This window comes from Simochromis diagramma, unplaced genomic scaffold (assembly GCF_900408965.1).
Source record: "Simochromis diagramma unplaced genomic scaffold, fSimDia1.1 OVJJ01000501.1, whole genome shotgun sequence".
Lineage (NCBI taxonomy): Eukaryota > Metazoa > Chordata > Actinopteri > Cichliformes > Cichlidae > Simochromis > Simochromis diagramma.
In genome coordinates, this window is record NW_024387320.1 from 630,765 (window position 1) to 648,864 (window position 18,100).

Consider the following 18,100-nt stretch of genomic DNA (forward strand, 5'->3'; position numbering starts at 1 on the left):
GACATTCTGAAACAATGTTCACTGGAAAGTGCCTTGTTTGAGTTGGACTTTTGGACCGGGCTACTTCGACACCTTAATTCTTTGCTTTTTTAATCATTCTCTCGTTGATTTGCGGGGGTGCTTGGGATCATTGTCATGATGTAGCTCTTAGGTTTCTTGCAGTCTCTCTGAGGATTGCAGGTTCTCACCTTGAAGTGAAATTGCTGGGATGTCCTCTGATTGGAAACGTGCTGCTCACTTTTTCACATGCCTTTATAAGGGTAGGTCACTATAGTTAGTCACATCACAATTTTGTGTACAAGAAGTGTATTTCAAACTTTAAAAAAAATGCATAGTGGCTAAAATGAATATTTTCTCTCTTTCTTTCAGTACCACTGTTGATTTGAACACGGACTGAATTAAAATAGTAAGCATTACACTGGTGACAATTTGCCACAAGCCATTTTTTTTATGAAAATTTAAAAGAAAGACCAGAAATTGCTAATTGAATAATAACGCTGTCATGGGTTAATACCAAATAGCCAACTAATTATACTCTTTTCTACATGTCATTTAGCCAGAGAAAAAACATCATCAGAAACAGTAGTCAAAGCAAAGTCAAACTCGCGATGTTTGTACAGGTTACATAAACGACTGTTTATGCTGTAATGCATAGCATGGTTAATGGCTGACAACTCTCATTCACATTTCAAACTCAGAGTTTCTGTTCAGCATTCAGTTTAATATAATCATACTGCCATGTGGCTGCTATAGCAGTATAATCATCTTGTAGCTAATACAGTGCAAATATTGAGATAAATTGCTCTTATCATACACAGCAGACAATAGAGCATAAACAGAGATGGTTTCCAGAGAAAGATTTACAGCTTGGTTGCATAGCCAAGACATGAAGCTTAATTGTAGCCTATAATAACTAAAAACAAACAAGCAAACAAACAAAAAAACCCAACTAAGGAAAAAAAATACCAGTATAATTTTTGGCACATTTCTGATTAGCAGACACTAGTAGCACAATATGTCCTGCAGTAATACTGAAATAAAGGGCTGTTTTTCAGTGCTGAATTTCAACCTTATGACATTTTATCAGTGAATCACAATGGCATTGTGAAATTGCTATTACTTTAAAAGTGTGTTTAATATTGATTTATCACACTGACATTCCTGCTATTCATTAATTCCCTCTTTTTTTTTTTGTATATTGAAGGTCGTGTACTCATTGATGTCATTTTAACTCATTAAGTGAATTGACCTCTCACACAATGGTGTGAAAAAGGATGGGTTATGAATTCTTTTTTTCTTTAAAAAAAAAACTGTCTTGCACATTCTTTTACTCCATTTCCTGGCATTTTTCATACCAGACTAAATTCTGAACTGAAAAATGGACTTTCACACAATGCATCCATCCGTGGTCTAATATAGATAAGATAAATCTCTTTTCTTAATGCTCTCATCATGTCAAGAATTCAAACAACACACCTTTTTGGAGTCATATGATAAACGCAATTATTACAAATATGTGGTTTCTTGAGATGAAGACATAATGTAGCTAATGAGACATTTTCATCTCTGAGAGATGATTATTAAGTGACAACAAAGCAACGCAATTGTCGGAATGACGTGTTAAAAACTGTCATTCTTTATCTTACAATAAACTTTATATGCTCTTTTGGAGGACAATAAACAGTAAATTTCAAAATCTATTTTTTTCTTCACAGTGACAGAAAAAAATCACAAGCTAAACCCAATTTACTTCAAACTGAGTGCCTCTGAAGAGTCAGTTATAAACCACCTTCTTTCAAGTATTTTCTGCAATGAACATCTCAACCTTCCAAACCACTCCATACTCCTTACTGGGACAACCTACAGGGAAATAAGTGCATATGAGAAAGCAAAGTGTTTTGGGAATTTCCTCTTGTGTCTATCTCCCAGCTGCATGTTTTTTTTAAACACTGAAAATGTGGAATGTTTTATAGGATACGCAGTTTGGAAATCTCTGTGCCTTCAAACATTGTGTCCCTATTCATATTTCTCAGAGATGTGAATATGGTCTCTTGCATGAATTGTCTGGAGCTATGGGGAGACATGGCATCTCCTGCTGCACTGAACAGATGCTCAGAAGACAGAAACTTTTAATCCACTCCCAGTGAAACAAGCTGCCGTGTTTGGGTAAGTGGGGTTGCTAGGACACCCGCTGAGAGAAAGATAAACAAATGCTGGCTGCTTCACAGCTAAATTAGCATTTGAAATAATTAGACAGTTCATCTAGGTCTACCTATTCAGCACATGACTCTCGATTCTCCGCTGGAATCGGGCACAATTCCAGGTGAGATTGATTCAGTTTTATCACTCACAGAGCTCTTTGTAAATTACTTTTGCTAGGACATTCACTGAAGAACACTAAACTCTGAGCAGTCTTATTGGGACATAAAGCTCAGGGTTACTGAGATTTAGGAATAACTTACAAATTGTTAAAAATTTAATAACTAAGATAAATATTTGAATTGCCTAATTAAACTACTAAGCTAGTATATGTATTTGAATTCTTTGTTTGTATTACTATTTGATTGAACAATTAAATCTTCTACAGGTTTCCATATGTTTCCTCAGGTGTGTCACTGGAGATTAGCCTGAAAAAATGCAAGGCAGTAAAATAAAACTTGTGTTCTACAATAACACTGCACATCCCCCCCCAAAAAGCAGTTTGTACTACTAATTTTTTTCATTAGATTCAAGCTAATATTTAATTAATTTCCTATTTTTAAAACAAATTCTTGTTACATTTATGTTTAACTGACAAACAGATCACATGTAGTTTATGATTTTGTTCATTTTCCAATTTGTGGAAAATGTTTAATGAAAATCAAAATACATGATCTTAGATGTCTTTCTTACTAACTCTAGCAGATCACACTGACTTTTCTTCTGCTTGGATTATGTAACTCTATTACATACAACTAGGTAGTTAGATGAGAAGATAAGTAGCTATAGTTAATACATTTACTCTCCAACAGTGGAGGCTATTGAAGTCAACTTAACCATCCACCATAATGAAGCTACAATTTCAGGTATAATGTACAATGAAGGGAAAGTATGTGTGTCAAAAGATTCTAACCTACTTGTGAGTTTAATCAGAAAAATGCAGAGTCATCTGTGCAACTCACAGCTCCTGACATTTTACAGTGGACACATAAAACATGTGAAATCATATGACAGCTTAAGGTACAGTCAAAATACAGATCCTAAATAAAGCTCAGCAAGCAGCTGAAATGATGTGATGAAAGGAGTTTCACTGTAAGCACTGAATCAAGGTGAAGTGTGTAAGTGAAGCATTTATCTTGTCAATTGAAAAGTAAGAGATGAAAGCAGCAGTAATTTAAAAATACATGTAAGTGATACTTAAAGAACATTAAGTCTCTGCAGAAGAATGAAAAGCAGTTCAAGTGCAACTGACATTTAAGATGAAAATGTGGCGTAAGTGTCAGACAAATAAATCAAAGACTAAATCTAAGCTCCTGATTTTTATTTAAAATGAAAGTTATATAAACAGTTAAATGTTATTGAGCAGGAAATACTCAGCTGGAAATGAATTAAATCAAAGGGCAGAACAATGTGTCCTAATGGGAGACAATGGTAGATATAAACTATTTAGTCCTCATTTAGGCCACACTCATCAAACACCATCTACATTTTGATCCAACTGCAACTGAGACTGATGTTTATGAAAGGTATTGTGTTTTTACAGTAAAGCACCTCTCTTGTAGTACCTGCTGAAGAAGGTTATCTCCAGGACCACATTTTGCTATGATGACACTCATACAGACAGACAGAATCACCTGGGGAAATAATGACAGTCACACTAATAACAGTAAGCACGCTGTCACAACTGATAACAAAGTTAGAAATATCTACAAATCTCCCAAATACTGTGAAATTGAGAAAATTGCGGTATATTTTCACCTGTTGTGGATTTGTAGAACCAGAAACTTACTACTAAATGCTATAGCATGGCTGGAATGACATTATATATACTTTACATTATTCATTATATGAAGACATCCTTGACTGTGCTATTTGCATATTTGCATCTACAACTAAGGATTCCAATGTAAAGTTTATGTCCACAGAAGCCCTGTGTATTTTTTTTAACAAGCCTGGGGCACAGAAAGACTCAAACCACAAGCAGATTTTCATCATTCATTCTTGTTCACCTTGCTATTGTTCATTGCAATAGAAACAACGATGTCTCTGGGCCATGTGCTTTGTTGACTATGAGAAATGAATCCATTATACAATGAAGAATTATCAACAGTTAAAGTACAAAAAAACTCAGAAGAAAACAAATCTTGTGTCTGCTACAACTGACAACAGTATAACTATGTACCCAATGTGGTATACTTTGAAAACCTCTTAAGCAAAAATGCTAACATTTTTAAATTATCATCAATTACAAAATCCCGTCCAGTTCTGTAAAAAGCAAAGAGCAAATGACTTTGTCCTTGGGGCTGCAGACTTAGGAAATTAATTGACATTCTTGTATCATTGGATTGCAGTCTAATCTTTATCTGGACTGCCACCATACAGAACCTGAAAACACTAGCAGACAGCACGAGTAAAGCAATCAAGCTGGGTAGTTTTGCACATATATAGATGCACAGTCTAGGGCTGGCTATTTTAATGAGTTGTCTTTACATGATCACCTTGGATGCTCTAGCCATTGCATAGCTGACCTCTTTAATGGGAGTAGAGTTAGGAGGACTGTGGGTGGATTCAAGTAAAAACACATATGGCCACACTTAACAACACTGCTGTGTTGTTGTACATATGAGAAATATCAAAAGATTCATTACTAAAACATGTGCTAATATTTAAATTTAATGATGCTCAAACTGAATTAGGGACTGCAGAGAGACAAGGGCAGGTGTGTCATAAAACTACATATAGTAAGTTACAGTGCATTAACTTGTTTTTTATCTTCTGTGTCACTGCCAGAAATGTATTCTGCCATTTATTTCCCAGGTTTGCATGGAACTTAAACACCATTGTTTTCAGCTGTGATTTTATATCTTCATTTTGAACTTCATGGGATATCTTCATTCTACTGAGGTTCACCAAGATAAATTTAATATGCTGTACAATCCTTCAAGCTTTGCCCCTTCCTGCTCCATGGGCATTTAATGCAGCATAATGAATCAGTAGCAGATACTCTTCGATGAAGGCTGTGTCAGCCTCAATGGTATGGATCTACCATTTTACCAAATAATCCAAAGTGTGTAGCACATTTATGTAATTTAAGTTTTCCTGGAGTGAATGTCTTGGAAATTTTGAAAACATGCACCCTGCTGACTTATTATGTACTGAAAATTTCTCAGAGCAACTAAAAGAAATGTGCAATAAAAATTGGGGTTGTACAACTCTGTAGCTGTGCACCAATGTCAGAATAATACAGCAGCAAACCAACCAACTTTTGCAAAAGAGCAGAATATAAAGTGCTGTCTGTTAAAATTAATACACTTGGTTATGTTAATGTTCCCTTAGATAGAACTCTTTAATCTTCTCATCAATCATTTCAGTGTTTTGCAAATAGATTTGTATTTCAGAGGCAAGTAGAAAAAAATCTGCTAGGAATAAATATTTGTCAGACTTGGCAATATAACAAATATTTACATCCTCCCCCCACATTTTTGTTTAAATTACTGTTATAACTATTAGAAAATGTTGCTTGAAAATGTGGTAACATAATTTTAATAATTAACCTTTTTCTTCTGATGCAAGGCCTATTTCTCAAGAACATTCATAGAAGAATAGCTTAAGATTTATTATACAACAACAAGACTGATATGGACCCCGAGAAGTTTGAAACCTTGCAACAAGTTTTACAAAAAACTTTAAAGCAGACTGGTAATGATGTCTTTTCTGCCACTTATGTTTGATTCTTCTCTGTCTAGAACCTGGCACCGCACATCAGACAACCCAGCTGAACTCAAAGCTGGTTAGTCCAGTTTTTCATTCAGCACAGCAGACTGACATTCATCATGACTGTGCCATCATGGGCAGGCGCTGGATGGATCAATACAACCCAATTAGCAGCACAGTATCTCTAAGATCAAAGGCTCACTCTGATCTTAGGAATCTGACCACTAGACAATACGCTAATAAAGAACCCTGTTGTTCTAGTGACAGCAGTACCCCAATCCTCTGACACTCTTCCACTGCTACTGCCAGAATACCAAAGGCGTTTCATTGTTATAGCCCTTATGCAATCAATTTCAATCTAAGGCTAGTGGTCAATCATTCTCCAAAGGCGGACACATTGAGCCTGCAGATGAGTATGAGGGAGACAGGCTTGACAAAACTCCTGGACACCAACTCCTCTCTGATGTCTGTTGGGCTGTCTTTAAGTAGACTATAGAACAGGGGGTTGTAAACAGCACAGCTGGGACAAACAAACCAAATCCCGACACTCCTTGGCTCCTCTCTGGTTTAATCCTTTGTTAGCTCTGTATCTGCCAGAAACCATAATGATTTGGCCTATTCTGGGTGCCTGGAAGATGTTCTGAAAACATACTGAGATATACTGAGAGTCCAATTACTTGTGGGAATTTGTGGGGCACAACACACCTGATGGCTTAGACTTTCAGATAAGACAAGATGATTGAAAGCAAAGAAAGACCAAGATCCAAACCGTGATCATAAAATGTCCAACTTAGCACACTGATTGCGTGTGCTTTATTTTGAATTGTGACAGAGACAGGAACAAGTGGAAAACAGCATGTGTAAAAAAGTGGGTGGGATTGTTTTTGCCTCCAAGGTTTCAAGAAGCAAAATCCAAAAAAGAAGAAAACGAATCGCTGCACTTAAAAATCATGTATTTTACACTAAAGCAGCCCAGCAATCAATGTCAGCCTGACACAGCCTTTTCTCTACGACTGTTATTGCAGCCTGGTCTCACACAAAGTCATGAAAACAGGAGGAAATGTGATCTATTTTTACTGTGCATGGACATAAAATGTCTTTATTTTCTTTTTTCTTTTTTTGTGACAGTCAGCAGGACTTTGAAACTAATGTATTTTAATTGGAAGTATGTTTCATGCCGGCACCATGTTTTTGGGGATGTGCTTTTCCCCATCACCCAGGCAACCTAAAAAGATGAGCTTTAAAGTAATAGCAGTATTTTTACCCAAATCCTGCCTGCCCCTAATCAAGAGGTGTGTGAAAAAAGTAAGGAAACAGCAAATGAGCAAAAATAACACCAAAGAAAAGTGTGTCAAAAGTGTGTCTCTGAAGTGAATGGGCAGTGCACATTGAATGGATAGGTTTCTTGCATGAACAAGAAACACATTTGGAGAATTTGTGCCAATGAGCATAAATATATAACTGAACTTTGTGACTATATAAAAATTGCTGTTGGACTGTGTTTTTTTTCTTTTCATTAATTTATTTTTGTCCCTCCTGGGAAACTTGATTAGCAGACAGGTTCTCACGAATTTATCCACATAAAAATCAACAGATGATGTACAAATATCACATTAACCAATTTAAGGACACTACTGCACGGTTAGTGCCATTGGGTTTCTGTAATCCAAACCTGACAGTAACCAACGTGGTCTCTGGACAAAGCAAAACAAAACAAAACAACAACTACAAAATCAACCAAAAATAAACCTTGACAATAATTATTATCAATTTATCTTCGGCTTTATCCACTTTAGAGTTGATGCAGTTGATACTAGGCATACCCTAGAAGACCCTGAAGATGTTGCCAGTCTGTCACAGGGTGAACAAAGAGGGATGAGCAATCATCCATGCACATATATTAACAACTACAGCTGGAATCACCTAATAGCCTAACTTGAATGTCTTTGAACTCTAGGCAGAATACAGAAAACCTACAGGGAGAACAACCTCGACCAGGAGGGCCCCAAACTGGCCAGCAGGTTCAAACCTTGAAACTTTTTGTGGTGATGTGACAGTTCTAAACGCTGCACCACGCTCCTTGAAGACAAGGATGGAGCAGGACAGCAAAGGTATTACAGAATAAACTGTAAAGCTTTTGCCTAGTATTTGCTTCTGGTCAAATTCAATAATTCATTCCAATCAGCCTGTTCTGTACTTTGCTTTTAGTGCCAAAGTGCAAACTGTCATTGTGATCATGTTATCATCATGTTTGTGTTTTTTGTGTTTTTGTTTTTTAACTTTGATGTTGAATCATGTGATTTAATATCAGAGGCAAATTCACTTGGTTGAATGCGATTACTCTTTTGAATCTTTCTCCCTAGGAGTATTTGCACTGTATGACCATGTCCCTTTTCATTGAATGAGGTCAGAAAAGGAAAAACAGCAACATATATGGTTCATCAAAGACCACCTTAGAAAACTTGGTGACATATGCTGCAGATGTACTAACGAGACAATTTAGCTTCCAATCCAGGAAATGGCCTGAATTTTTCTGAAACTTTTTAAAAAAATACAAACAAAATTTAAACTAGACATTTCCAGTCCCCTGTGTGCTAGTATTTGGTGTTGCCAAATATGTCCATAAAAATGGTTCTCCATTAACTGTGTTATCATACATTTATTATTATGTCAGACAATGATTGTGCACATCTTCCTTTAAATTATATATCTTTTTTTATTCTCCCTTTTCTTACAATCATAGTTTGGCATTTCTGTTATAAAGTAGGCGCATGTTGCATCAAAATATGTCTGTGTCATTTTTGGGCCTATCAGCTCCATCTTTTGGTTTGTTTGATTTTTCATTAATAAACGTTTCTTCGGCCTGCTTGAGATTACTGACTGGTCAGATATGTTTCTCACTCATACATTTCTTAGTTTCAAGTAAAAAAAAAATGCTTTCTGGCATGCCCTGAAAACAAATCTAGAAGCTGTGAACAAGTCTAGTGGGGCTGTGAATCTTCTTCTGATTAAAGTGAATTTCCATCAAGGAAGTGACACGCTTAGAGAATTCAACACTGCCAGCATGCAAGGGTCCAGGCACCTTAGGGACTCCAAGTCTAATTTGCTTCAAACCTAAAAGGCAGATAATAGTGCTGATCTGACAGCCAGCCAATTCCCAGCTTCCCTCATCAAGAATGCATTCAATTTCAAACATCAAACTGCTTGCAACAAAAATGAAAAACCCTTTCAATGAATGAAAGTTGAATGGATGGGGGTTTGGGGGGGGGATTGATCCTTGATACACTTGACAAGTTTGAAGCACTATCAGCTCAATGTTATGAGTTTTAGTGTGGTCCAAAGTTTTAATCAAATTATAGCTTATGCTAGAGACACAAACATATTCCTACTTTAAATACAAGACGAATAACTTTGGATAATGATCTTCTTTATGCTGTCATAATCACCGCACTACAGGAAACATGGGTATACCCTTATATAAACAGCTTTAAACTTTTATTTTCTGGTGATTCTTATATCTATAGTGGTAGTAGTCTTGAGTATTAGTTTTTGTATTTGTATTTGTAGTCACTGTTAAGTATTTATCCAGTTCTGGGGGCAACTGTGACTCAGGTAGTAGGGTGGATTGCCTACCAATAAGAAGGTCGATAGATTGATCCTGGCTCTTTCAGTCCACATGTCAAAGTGTCCTTGGGCAAGATGCTGAACGAGTAGTTAGCTCTGATGCAGCCATCAATGTGTGTGAGTGAATGTCAGAAAAAGTGCTATATGGGTGAGTAAGACTTAGCAGAAAGTGCTTTGAGTGCTCAAATTGAATAGAAAGGTGCTACATGAGTCCCAATCCATTTCCTGATATTCCTCAGTGAATTTGACACTCTGCATTTATGTACTACCTTGAGTTTTCTTTTTTGTTTTGAATTAACCATTCTAGCGTGCCCTGGTTTCCTTTGCATCCAGTTAAAGTGTGTTTCCGTGTGTCTGCATTTAGTTGGTTTTCTTGTTATTTCTTGTTTTTCTCTGTTAGTTGGTGCTCCTTGTGTCATGTTTTGAGTTTTACTTAGCATCTGTTGATTGTCTTGATTGTGTTTAGCTTTGTCCTATAGCCACCCAGTGTCTTATGTTAACTTTTCTGCCCTGTGGAATTCAATTTTTAAACCACTATTCCTTTCTGATATTTGTGATACTCTGTTGGATTTTATGTTTGATTGCCTTTTGGACTTTGTTTGGGATTCTATTTTGAGTTTCTGGATTTTGAATCAGCCAAAATAAAATGGCACACATTTTCTTTTAAGTTTTACTTCCTGTATCTTGCACTTTGTGGATTATGGAGTAAATGTAAACCAAAGGCTAGATCATGAAAAGATGAAACCCATGTTTGTGTGGTCAAAGAAAAGAATGTAACTCAGTGAGAGGAAAATAATAGAATTAAGACGTAAAACATCCATTTATTGACTTCCAGTTGTAGCTAAGATTGGGTATTATCAATATTTCTGGAAGTTTGTTGTTGACAGTAATTGAAATGAATGAGCCAGTTAGTAAACTAGCTAATTAAGGAAGCAAATCAATGCATCTGAGCAGACATCTACTGAGGAAGTCATGTACATCCTAATGAAAATTTCTTACAATATTGTGCTTGGTAGTGTTTTAAAGTGGGGTTTAAAGCAAAATGGTGGATATTATTGCCTATTAAGATCATTTTAGGTTAGGAGGCAGAAATAATCTTAACTTTACTATTACTTTGAGACTGCAAATGAAGCTGTTGTATAAAATAAAGGGTTCTAAAAAAGCATGGCATAGAAATAAAAATATCAGGTAACTTAAATCCTCACTTAGACAAACAAACAAATGACTGTGAATTTAAAAGCAGCACTGTAATATGAACTAAGTTATCATTATTTGTAATTTTAGGGCTCGCTAATAGTATATTTTTTATTACATTAATAATTGATTTTGTTACCACAGTACAAAACAACCCTTTAAAATAAAGCAGAAGTATTCAATCATGCAATGCAGTGGCTTCTTGTACCTTTCTGTGCCAATGTATTGCAAACTGATTTGGTTTCTTTGGTTTTTTGCTTTGTTACACTGAGACAATGTGAGAGCTCTCTGTCCACACTCCATTACCAAAATGACGCTGCTGTAGTTGTTCCAGCTCATTAATTCAAAGCCAGTTTAACCTATACTGGGATGCTGGAGGCTAAGATAGGGACTCTTTATTTGCAGAACTTCAGAAAAAAAAGAATTTTTTTTCAAATGTGAAAAAAAATATTGATATTGGTATTTGTGATTGTACACTAATGTGATGCTCATCTGTTGAATGGGCAGGTATTATTAGGGACGAAAATCCTCCTTAATAGTAACAACGTGTTTTGTTTTTAATTTGAACTCAGCCACCCAAAACAGATAATTGTTGATGCACGGCTGGTTTAGATATGCCTGCAATCCACCCACTAATTCACCAATAGTACCTCCATACCTCTGTTTTTGTGTAATCCCACACACTCCTTTTTGATTTCCTCTGTTCTTTCATTACAATGAAATGCATGAAACAAATTCAATTATTTACAGTGATGCATCATTACAGGGTAGAGGTCTTTGTATAGCAATGTACTGCATTTTCATATGTTGTGCAAAGAGCACTGTGCCGTTAAGGCGAGACGCGATCAACTTTTCTAAAATCGCAATTTCTGTGTAAATGAATTTTGATGTTATCTCAGTAGTGATAAATCCTGTCAGAATTCAGTCTGGCAGCATTGCCAGTTTCTTATTAAAACTGTCAAGAAGCTCTAAATCTCTTGCACACTCTTTGTAGAACATAAGCGAGAAGACATCTAGGACAAAGGGCATGACGGTACCCTGGTTGTCCTCCTGCGCACCACAGGAGGTCTTTCATACCTAGCATAGATTCAGCACTGCCTTGCAGCAAATATGAAATGTAGTGGAGCAGGGAGCTTTTGCTGAAAGGAAATATTAGTTTATTTCTGACAAATGGAACATCTTTAGCAGTAGTCAGTGATGTGTGTCATCCTGAGTTAGCCCCAGCTGTCTCATTTGACATTGCCTGCAGGAGTACGGGTGTCAAGTGTGATTTTTGTACAAGCAGGGTCAAACAGTCAATTCTCCTGACTGAAGATGGTGACAGATAATTGCTTGCAGCTTTACTTTGTAAACTTTCAGACGATAGAAGTGAAATATTATGCAAATTCAGACTGAGTAATTAGGAGACGTAGTAATCTAATACTAGCTCAGAGGGGAATCACTCAGTGATGACAAATTATATGATTCATTGGCCACAGCGGAACTGTAAATGTATCTTTTCAGTGCAAGTGAAGTGGGAGGATTACTGGAAATGATCAAACCTGTCTTCAGCAATATGCATTTACATGTAGAAATCACATCAGTGACAGTTTTAGGTTACATTTAAATGTCTGTAAGTAAGTTACTGTTGTTTACACGATGAGATGAACCAGTGTACAGTTAGAAGTATACTGCATAATACCAAATATAGAAATTCACTTTTTTGATCACTTCTATAAAAGACTGGAAATAAACTAAAAACCCATTAACATTATACTAAAACTAATGCTAATAGAACTAATGCCAAACACTTTGTTCTTTATCCATGATCCTGGCAAGAGTACAAGATGAAGTGTTGCCATTTCTCCTCCTGCTATCGACCACTTCTCATCCTCCTTGACATCACTTGTTAATTAATGAGACGCTGCTAAGAAGACAGAGGAAGAAAAAAAGCAATATGTCTTCTGAGCCGCCCAAAAAACAAAAACCCTAACAACAACCAAAAAACAAGACACTTCTTAGACCAAAAGGTTGTATTTCCTAGATATCTCTGTATCAAAGATTTTATATAGCATGCATAAACACAAAGGATGACAAATGTCAGTAGATAAGACATTGTGGCAAATCAACATGCAGAACACACAAGACTGGGGCATATGTGTCAAAGAGCTTTAAAGAACAAATGGTTGTGTACCTTAATCGAGATGCTGTATTTCATGTTTTTGTTATACAAGATAGCAATGGGCTGAAATGACTTAACTGCGTCCTTTTAATATTCTTTGACTGAAAATAGATTTTAATAAATAAATAAAAATGTATGTCTCTAGGCACAGTTGTCTGAGCCACCAGGTGTTCTGCCTTTTATATCAGTGCTGTTGGCCAAAAGTAGTGGTGTAGATTAGAACAAATAGTATGCTAAAATATTATAAATCCATGAGACACCCTGCACAAGGATGTGCAAGCCTAGTGTTATTTGTCTCTAAAAGATGAATATGCTTTTGGCTCATGCAGTAAACAGAAAACAGAACAGAAAATGTGATTTACTCCTGTGTAATCCTGTGCTAATAAATCTAATGTTTCAATCACAAATAAACATGTGACAGTGTTTTAGGCTGCTTCAATCTCATCAGTGGAATGGTGTAATAAATGTAAAACTGCATTTGCCATTAAACAGTTTGGTTTTAGTTATAATTAGAATTTTTACTTCAGAGTTCATAGAAGAAAAACACTGAATGGATTTCTCTGTTAGCTTTCATTTGATGCACCATATACCATTGAGAAACCTTCCAAAAACAATTGCTGTATTTTTTTTGGGAAAACAACCTGCTTCCTGTTTCGTGTCATACAATCATTCACCACATAAAACCCAGTCTTTTTACAAAATACTATAAAAATCTTGAACCAGACTGTCTAAATGTCACTGTAAGGGCTCCGATCTGTAACTGCTAAACCAGTACCGGTCTTCCTTTTCTTGCTCTCTTGTGGAAAATGAAATTTCAGGACTACTTATAATAACTACCTACAGTGTAGGAAAGTATTCACAGCACTTCACTTGTTCCATATTTTGTCATGTTATAGCCTTAATCCAAAATGGACTGAATTCATTTTTCAACCCAAAATTCTACACACCATATACTCCATAATGAAAAAGTGAAAAATGTTTCCTTGCAAATTTATATATGTACATGTATGCATTTATGGATGATACGTTTATGGATGGTGGAGGCCACTGTGCTCATTGGAATCTTCATTCTACTACGGAAATTTTTATATACACCCCCAGATCTGTGCCTTGATAAAATACAGTCTCAGATATCTACAGACTATTTCCTGGACTTTGCTGATATGCACTGTCAACTATGGGACCTTATATAGACAGGTGTGTGCCTTTAAAAATCATGTCCAATCAAACGAAGTTACCACAGGTGGACTTAGTTATAGAAACATCTGACAGATGATTAGTGGGGAAATCTGAGCAAAATTTTGAGTGTCATGGCAAAGGCTGTGAATGCTTATGTAAATGTTTTGGGTTTTTTTTATATATATATATTTTTTACTTTTGATAAATTTGCAAAAATATCAAGCAAACATTTTTACTTTGTCATTATGGGGGATTATGTGGAGAATTTTGAATTAAAAAAAGTTAATCAATTTGGAATAAGTCTGTAACCTGACAAAATGTCGAACAAGTAAAGCTCTGTAAATACTTTTTGGATGCACTGTACGCAGCTTCAACCATCATGGAAGTATATCACTCTCATTCATCCTGCTAATACTAATGTGCAACCTTTAGCTAAATAAATACATAAAAATTAGAAAATACCAAACACATATTTGCTATAGGAATGCATAATGTTCTTAGTGAAGTCAAACAGTATTTGTATGTGGATATTTCCCACCAAACTCTGTGGTTCTCCTTAATTCAGTGGTCTTTTAGTGTTGCTTAGCTCAGTGTCTGTTTACAGACACTGTTTACAACCCACAGTGTTACTGTTAAGTCTCACTGCTTTCATCAATCTCTTTCCAAACGCAGCAAGCAGTTGTTTAGAATCAAAAAAGCTCCAGCCTGCAAAAAACAAAACTGCTAATAGGCTTTGCAAACACAAAAATTTAAGTTTTCTACTAATAAATAACACTGAACATCAGACAGTTGGTATAGGTGGACTATTTGGGACTGACCACACCATTTCTCCCTTTATGACCAAAACCGAAGCGTCACTTTATTTGTTCTTTAGTTTAGTTTAGCCTCTTTAAATACATAATAAAAAAATAATCCTGACAAGATAAAGCTCTCACACTGCGTTGGCACCATAAAAAGCATCTTTAAATTTTTTGATTTTCATTTGTATTCAAAAACACATAAAAACATTACATCATTTGATGCAATTTCAGATTTTGTGTGTCCACGGAGATGTACATATGAAATACAGTAAAACCGCTGTCACTTCACTAATAACCCTGAAATTGCCTCTCACACTTCGGGGCCAGAAAACTGTGGAGCAGTTGATGCTTTAACATCTGCGGCACTGAAACCTCTGCCAGTTCATCTTACTGGCTGACCTACTGGAAATTAGTTGGGCAGATGAAAAAAGATTGGAGAGGTTTTCAAGCCAAAGGGAACTTTGACTCCCTAAGGACAGGAAATGAGAGACAGGTGACAGCAAGAGTGAGTGAAAATAGGTCAGAGATTGGTAGCATGAAAGCAGTTTGGTTAAAGACATTTTGTGTGCTTTAGCAATTCACCGAATAGCCACAGTTATGCTCTCTCTTGCACACACTGCGTTCTGTGCCCTCTACTTTACACACAGCTTCCCATATTCATCCTTAAACCGCCCTGTATGTGTTCTTCAATTAAATAAAATCCATGTTTCAAATCATTTTCATTGCTCCAAATATTCATGATTGGTCATAAAAGGACAATTAAAGTAAAACATAATATTAACTTTATATTAAAGGTTTTTATGATTATCTCTTTACTTTTAAACACAAAGCAATAGACCAAGCAGTGTCTGTAAAACACAATACTGTTGGACCCACATCTGTTTGTTTTCAGCGCCAAAATAACATATCGATAATATGGCCGTAAATAAGCTAAGATCGTTTCAGGTCTAAAAATAAACAGTACAGTATATCAAGCAAACTAGATATTGTTTTGCAATCTTAAAAAGACACTGAATTCAGTCGATGTCTCACTTCACAAGCCACATAGTCAGCAAGTGTTCCAGCACTAAAGATTGTGATCAAGCTCCTTGAGAAAACTCCTCCTCAACCTGCTCAGAAAATTAATTGTTTTTCATGGCTGATTCAAAAGCACATTAGCATAAATTGACAGCTGTGGTGTGCAATATGCATGCGTAAAATTGGAGTTCATACTCCGGTCGGGCATGATCCTTGAGATAGAGCCATAGTTAACAGGCAGAGGTCAGCTGAAGGAACAGACCCCGACTGGAGTGAATGTCAGCAGTGAACTGCAGCCTCAGCAGCATGGCTCACACTGGCTTTTTTGTGTCTGTTAGCAGAATTAAACAACCCCCGGAGACATAACATCAACACACACACAGGGTCCCTTCTGAATATTCAATTAGCCCTATAGGTACTAAGAGGAGCCAGCTAGGTTTCTCTAAAATAATTCAGACTGATAACCATGAAAGCAGTACCTCTACAGACCTGTTCAGGTTAGGATTTAGACATAAATCACATTGGTATCTGCTAAATTGTGGCCTTCATGAGAGCCACACATGGCTCCGGGTTAGGAACTGCTATCAGGACAAGAGTTTGTGCTCAGGAGAGAGAGCTGGGGGGTATTAAACACTGATAAAAAAGAAAAAGAAAAAAGAAGGGAAAAACCCACCTCCATGAAAAATGACTCATACTCAAGTGCTCACATTCTCTTTGTCTGTTATCCTTGACAAATTTACTACAATAATTTCACCAGGGAACTAAAATAATTTAAGTGGGTACAAAAAGGCTCCCATCCCATTTTGACCCTCAAGGAAACATGGCATATGGAATTTTTAATTATTATCATTATTATTTTTTGTCTTGTCTTGAATTTAATTTGGCATTCAAGCGCAAGGAGGGCACAATGGAAGAGTGAATGAACGTCTTCCTGAGTATTGTGTTCTGTGTCATTTCTACTCATGCAGCGGACAGTGAGGGCAAGACCGTTCACAATAAAATGCAATAAACCTGGACTGAAAAATACCTCTTTAATGGGTTAAGGGGCTAGTAAAAAATTCTATCATTTCTTTCCATAAATGAGGCGATAGGGAAAGAAAGAGGGGCTGAACTCTGAATACAGATTAAGAAGGTCTACAAGATGAACAATGCAATCAAGCAAGAAGACAAAAAGCCTGGTATATCCAGGAGAGAGAGCTTTTGTACTGTGGGGATTAGGTGCAAACTGCAAAGCGATATGTTAATTTCCAATTGCTATATTTCACAAACAGCAGGTATTCACTCATTTCCCATTCTAATAGTAACAACATTTGATAACTTGAATGCCATCCTCGAATAATCAAATCATGCTATTGCCATACTACAACTATGTCATACTATATTAAAATCACATTTGCATTTGAAGAAATAAGGAAACTTCCTTTCCAGGCACAATGCAAATTAGCAGAAGTCCTTTGGAATCAGTTTTACAATTAAGTTAAAAAAAACATTTATTAATGGTTACCAAAGAAAACCACAAGTGCCATTTTTCATCCAAGATAGTTTCTGACAAGTTGTGCAAATTTCAAAGTTATAAAACCTGTGATAGCATTCAAGGGAAGAGTCAAAACCCGCCAAGGTCATGGGATTCATCCTCTGGAAACGGCTACTGTCAAAATGTATTAACATCTAGCAATTTTTAGGCTAAATATTTCAGTCTGTACAAGGAACAAGCCAACATGCTTGTATGGCAAAAAAAAAAACAAAAAAACAATAGTTATACGACTTTATTGCGAGTACTCTTTCTGGTGTTTTATTTTAATTTCCATAGCTATAGTTGGATCTCAAAGTCTGGACAAAAACTTAAATGCACTGGTTGCTTTTTACCCGACAGTCCAGTCACGCAGCATTCTGTGTCTAATAAAGGTATAGGACTTTCTCGACATCAACTTAAATAGAGGTTGCTAGAGCAATCTGCACGGACTGACAAGCAGAAATGCATCTTTGAGTTCATGTCCTCTCTGGATGCTTCCCATTTATCTTGTCTGTCAAGTAGAGAGGACATGATAATGAAAGATGAACACTCCAGTGAATGGCTCCCTCTGCCAGCCTACCATACAATGCCAAATAATGGAAACTCTGCTCAATGACCAGAAGTCTGCTAGATCTTGGAACCGTAGGACAAGTGGAGCGCTCACTCAGTTGATATCAGTTAACACAGTACTTATTTATA